Here is a 6,502-nt window from a genome sequence, read left to right on the forward strand (position 1 = left end):
AGACTGCGCGTTGAGTGTATCGTGGTTAGCTTCTCAAGTCTCCAGAGCAAGAGGTGGTGGTGGTGAATGTTGGTGTTTGCAAGCAGAACGAAAGCGCAGCTTCCAGAAGTGTGATGAAAACTCGAGACTTCGAGAGATCCACCAGAGGAAGGAGGGAAAGATACCTGTTCTCTTTTCTTTGCTTCTGTTGCTTTGTGGGCGTGGTTGTTGTTGAATAGGGCGAGAAGCTGGTAACCCTCGACGACTCGTTCCATGATCAACAAGCCTCCATCCACCTTAAGTATTTCGAGCAAGTGAGTGACAGTGACTAACTGCCAGTCAACCATCACCGGCCCGCTCCACGAACAGCCCAGCTGTCAGTGACTGAAAGGCTGTTGCGCGTCACAAGCCTGGATCATGTTCCATTGTCCCGTCGAGACTAAACAACCAGGGTGGTTGTCTAAGCCGACCTCTTTGAGCTGGACCTCGACGCAGACCCGACTCAGATGACAAGTCGTACGTCACGGTACTGGTGTCTGAAGAATACCCCATTCCACCAGAAGGAACATGAAGAGCCGAGACAATAGGCCGGCGGAGAGAGGGTGGGAAGGAAAAGAATCAAATTCAAGCCACGAGACCCGGGGGGCCAAGATGGCGCACACAGCAACTACTCACCAGGAGTTTGAGAGTGACGACAGCGGATGACGGCCGATCAAGGCTCCGGTTGTATTGGTGCTAAAGAATGACAGGATCGAATCCCCTCTGAGGATTTCGATGAACAGAAAGAACGAAACGAAAGAACGTCGATGGAGGACGAGGAGGGTGTGCGGTTCGAGACACGGGAGAAAGGGACGGGGGAGGGAGTAACCACGAGCCAAGAAGAGGTTGACGGCGACTATCACCGTCTTATATCGACCTACCCTTTGGGCAGTCCCCTGCCTCGCCATGCGGTTTATCGCCATGGTGGCGGCACTGGGCACTCTGCACCTGTCGGACCTCTCTTCAGTTTGAGGCGAGCAGGGCCCCGGATCCCGGTCCACAACCTTAGGTACAGCCGTTATTGTTCTCGACGACTGGATCTCGGCGGCCCTTCTTTTGCGCAAACCCTACCCTGTGAGAGGAGGGATGTACAGTAAGGTGTCCAGGAGCTTGAAGGGGTGAGCGAGTGGGATGGGAGGGAATATTGGACGTCCGTGGCCCGCCCGAGCTCTCTCGACCAAACCTAGCTAACCTTACAGCGGTAGCTTTTCTTTACTAACACGCCCCGAGTTGCGTTGTGTGAATGAGTGTGTGTGCTGCTGTCCAGCCGACTTGCCGCGATGGATAGGCAATCCCGGGGCCAAGAGGATAAAAAAATGCGATGAAACAAGGATCCGGAGAGGGGCGCTATTGGATAGGAGGGGATATAGCTTCAAACAGAGCTAAGCAAGGCCCGCGATTGGAGGGGGGGAGGAGGGTGTGATGGACAGACGTTGCTTTGCTGTGCTGCGCTTCTGCTGTGGTGCTGTGTGCTGGTTGGCAAGTGGGAGGACGGGAGACAGAACAGACAGAGACACAGACAGGGTGACAGTGACAGTGGAAAGAGAGAGAGAGAGAGAGAGAGAGAAAGAGTGGAAGCAAGCAAGCAAGCACACGCAAGTAGTTCGGACGAAAGCGGCGACGATGAAGGGGGGAGGCCCTGTCTGCTGGTCAGGGGTCAGTCAATGCGATGCGACAGCCGCCCCTAGTGCGGACGGCGTTGGTTCGCTACCCAAGGCTGGCTGTTTTCCCACGCCCCCTGCTTCTGGAAAAATACCCACTGGTGGTGGTGTTCTGGTGGTGAGAGGTTGATTAGATTGATGAGAAGGGACCGTGGCACACGCGGGCGGTGTTGTACTTGTCGAAGTATCTGTAAACGCCCAAGGTTTGGTTTACCCAAGGGAACGGCCGGCCGACAGTCATGATGATCCCTGCAGCAGCTCCGTTTCCCGCATAATGATCTACCTTGAGATCTGTCGTCCTTGGCCCTGATGATTGATGTTCCCTGAGCCAAAGGAGAAGAAAAAAAAGGTCAACCTGGACCGTCCTGGTAGGCCTTTCGCGGAGGATCAGCCCGCCCGTCCCCTTTCCCCTCCAGAGTCGACGACTCATCCATGAGCTTTGCTGTGGCTGGAACCTGGAACTGAGCACAGGAGTCTTGCGTACTCAGTCCGAGTCGGGCAGGTCTTGCAACGATCAAGGGAACAAGGAGGAAGCAGGGGAACACACAGCGCAAAGCAGAGCAAATTAAGGCAAACAGTCAAGAGACAAAACGTCAATGGACGAGGGCCTTGGCCTTGTTGCTTCTGCGGTCTGTAGGCTTTGTTCTCTTGTTTCGTGCACAACGGGGAATACAGAGGCAAAGAAGAGGGTAAAGAAGCATGTAATGCAATTGTTCTCCCTTTTTTTTCTCGCCTCTGCGCCGTTGCGTCCCCCCCTTGTCTTGTGCGTCTCCCCACAGCCGCCCCTCCACGGATGAGCAGCGGCAGGGATTCTTTTTCCATCATTCTCTGCCTGCCAACTGGGGGCATCCAGGATCGGGCATAGCGCCGTTTCAAGCTTGTCTGTCCATCCACCAGCAGATGGCCAGCAGAGAGAGAGACCACTGGACTGGACTGGACTGGACTGACTGGTTGGTGAGTGGTGACTGGGCAGAGTTGAAAGTACCTTTGGCGACGGCTGGCCTGGCGTCACAGAGCTGGGCGCGTTGCGACCCGATCCCGCAGCGGCACTCGTCGTGAGGATGCGATGGTTGGATGGGATGCGTTCCCGAGGGAGATGGAGGCGCTTGCGAGTCTTCCCCCGTTGTGTCCCTTAAATGTCGCTCTTGAAGCCGCTTGCGTGGCCGGTCAGGTTCTCTACTGGCTACCGGGCAAGCAAGGTTGTTTTTTTGGCTTTCGGGATTGTGCAACCTAGAATCAACTGGGAATAATCCTCATTCTGGAAATCGATTCTCGAGGCGCCGTTCTTTGACAACAAGAATAACTCATCGCGGCTGGGCTTGAGCGGACGGCCGTACGACCAGACCTGTCAACCGAAGCCACATCACGCATGGAGCAGCATGGGCATCGTCCATGACCTGTTGACAGTTGACAGACGAATACATTGGATACATGACATTTGTATATACAGTAAGCTTGGGCTACCATCGGGCCCCCCTTCCAAGCGACTCAACTTTCCACCCTGATGATTGATGATGCGCACTGCAACCTCGGCCATGCGCTCGTGATGGCCGGCCACCAAGTCACCCGCGCAGCGTTTTCTCCGGCACATCGTCTTGGGTCGCTCAATGAACCAGACAGAATATTGAGGCTACTGCAATACAACCCCCTTCGCCCCAAACCTCGGTCGGCCCTTCTCCAGAGCCAAGCGCTGTCACATGGTCTTGAAGCAGCAAGACAGCCTTCCAAATTTCCAGATTGCTTTGGGCAGAGCCATTCAGAAAGAGCAACTGCTCCGGCATCACGTTGAGAGAGTCAGGGGTGTTGAGAGCGTCCCTGTGGAGGAAGAGTCGGCTGTCGAATCGAAAGATCCAGCCCCCATCCGCGCGCGCCTTAGGGATAAAATGTTGATCGATTTATTGATTGTCGCTGTCAAGGTCCACGGCTCTTCGGACGGGATATTCCCCCTCAATCAACCACATGCGATGGGTCCGCCTCCGACAACCCCGGGATCCATCTGACGATGTCATTCGGTTGCGCTGCCCCTTGCAGAGGAGTCATGTCCGCTGTCAACCACCGGGGCAGGCCCGGGAGAACGTGCATGTACATTGGTGCAACCATAACTTACTTAGTACTGTGTATATGCGAGTTCGAAGACGAGGCCATCGACGACGGACGGGCACCGCTGGCTGACTGACATCAGCTGCTCCTGCAGAAGGCTAAAGCTGAGCAGAGGCCTGCTGGTCTGAGTGAGGCCTGCGTCCTACATGAATGACAGCTCCCCTTTCCAGGTTGAAACCCTGAAACTTTGACAGCGCATGCATCCTTCCTTCGTTCGCGACATCCATCTGTACGGCAGACAGACATGTTGCTTGGCAGGGCCTTGGGCTTCATGCTGTAAGATCTGAAGAATGACTAACTGTACACTTGACTACACCAAGACCAAAGTAAATGCATGCAGATTCAGTTCCCCCTCATTACACTTTGCAGAGACATATCGCACAACAGAAGTCGACACCGTCCCAAACAAACACAGCTTCACAACGTCCCGTCTTCACCGTGCAGCCGTTTCGAAACGTCCCGTCCTCAGATTGAATTATGTCCAACTGATCTCATCCCTGCTTCACCTCGTCGCCCATCGCCAAACGGCCTTCTCCTGGACTGTTCCATGACAAAGTACCGTCCCCAACAGTTGCTGAGTCGAGATACCTACGACTCGGTTGTCCGTTCTTTTCTTCTCTTTCCCCCCCTTTCCGCCACCCGGCAATCCGCCGCCGTGCACTCTATCTGTGCATCAATGATCCTATTCCTAGAGACAACCAGGCCAGCCAAGCTGCTTACGCCCAGCCTTTGCGATCACATTTCCTCCTCTTGGGGGGAGAGGTAATAACGACTATTTCCTCGTCCGCGCGCACACCCCCTATTAGACACTTAGCTGCATGTCACTAAGGCAAAAGCCCTGGGGCAGCCACCATGTGCCGCCGCCGCCGTCTAGCCGCCAAACCATCCCGGTCACCATTTTCATTCTGACGGAGATTAACTTTCATGCGCGAAGCCAAAAGAACGGCCATTTGGCCCAAGGAAACGCGCTCCACGACCTGGAGTCGGCTCTCGCCACGGAGAATAGGGAAGTGCCTCCATGGAAGAGCCCAGGTTGCCGATCTGCAAACCTGCCTCTTTCAGGTTTCTTTTCTTCTTTCTGCGTACTTGTTCAGAGCCTGTATGCGTTCGCTTTCGCCAACGTCAGGTGGCCAACCGCCCCGTTCCCTATCCACATGGCCCTGGACGACCTTGAGCTCGTGGTGCGGCGATCCTTGTGTATGCGTAGCTTGTGAATGGTGGCTAGCAGGCGCGAAGAAGATCGTGGAGTCGTGAGACCTGGGGAAACCATCCCCTCCTCATTCTACGCATACCCAGTGCCACTGCTGCATGTCTCGCTCCAGACCAGTCCTCGTGGCATCCCATGTGTGCCCTTCCCGCCTGCTCCTCAATTTTACCTCGCAGATCGTCTGCAACGGTGCGAGCGGTAGCGCAGATCATCCCCATGGGACAATTAAAGAGAATTCCCACCAACCCTGATTGCACTACTACATACTCCGACAAAGTTCCTCTTTAGGGTCCCCCCCGAACTCGGGCCGGCTTCTCTACGGCATCTCTGGCCCCAAAACCCCAGGCGTTGCGTCGGGCTAGAACGTCGCGGGAAGGAGAGCAGTAAGCCACAGCGTCGTGTGACCGAGGCGCGTCCGAAGAAGTCATCGTGAGAAAAACATCAGATCAGGTCGACGTGGAGTTTCACTTTCTTGATTTGCGCTGCGTCACAGCCGGCCCGACCGAACGGCGTTGCATCCGGCACCATCACGGCGGCTCTCTGTCGCGCGAGCAGCAATTTTAATATGTGATCCAAACTTTACTCGAGCCGAACCTGTTCGCTGGGTGCGGTTCGTGACAGCGGTCCCAGCCCAGCAGCTCAGGGGTTATTTCTTTGAGGCTGTGCGGGGAGGACGACCGGAAAGGAAGGTCGCTTCTGTGATACCTTCATCTGGTGTAGTATTGGGGTCGTTCAGCTTGGCATCTCTTCGGAGGGCAGTGTCCGGGTTGAAATCGCCCCAGACAATCTATGTACAATCCAGATGAAACTGGAGCTGAGCTGTTCAGCTTCCACGTGCTTGGTTCGTGGTCTTGGTGATGGTGGGTTTTGTGGAGGGAAAATGACTCGAGAACCGGGCATACTCAGCTCAGCTGGCCCCATCTTGTGAACTACAGATACTTTCAAAATGTTGGACATGATCTCTTGGTTTCTGGAATTCTCACCCTGATTAGAAGTAACGAAGCGGTCCTAAAGATAGGTCTAAGATCTCAAAAATTGATTGTGTTCACGATGGGGCAAGAAGGTCGGACGAACGGTGGATCGGGACCTTGCAGGCCATGACGATAGAGAACACTGTCTGTGGCAAGTCTTACAAGACAAATTCCGGACTGTTCGAAAGATCTTCGGCATGACCATCGAATCGTTGCGCTAAGCAAGCTGGGTCAGGTTCGTCGAGCTGATCGTGACTTGGATCGCGGGTTTCCCGGTCCTCGGACACCGACCTGGCATAGGACGATCGAATAGATTTCGCGAATAGGCACGATTAGATCAGTAGGCATGCCTTTCCCATGCCGTCAAGACTACCTTTCCTTCAGTATCTGCCCTTCTCGATTATATCTTGTTTGCCATATTTTTTGCCGTTGCTAATATGTCTCTATTTCGCTGCATTCTTTCTCGTCGATTTGGAGATCCATACGATAATCTATAAGCCGCATGACATATCAAAGATGCTACCACGTTAACAAAAACTGCATAG

Source organism: Colletotrichum aenigma (genome assembly GCF_013390185.1).
Source record: "Colletotrichum aenigma strain Cg56 chromosome Unknown KSG_Cg56_contig04, whole genome shotgun sequence".
Classification (NCBI taxonomy): Eukaryota; Fungi; Ascomycota; class Sordariomycetes; order Glomerellales; family Glomerellaceae; genus Colletotrichum; species Colletotrichum aenigma.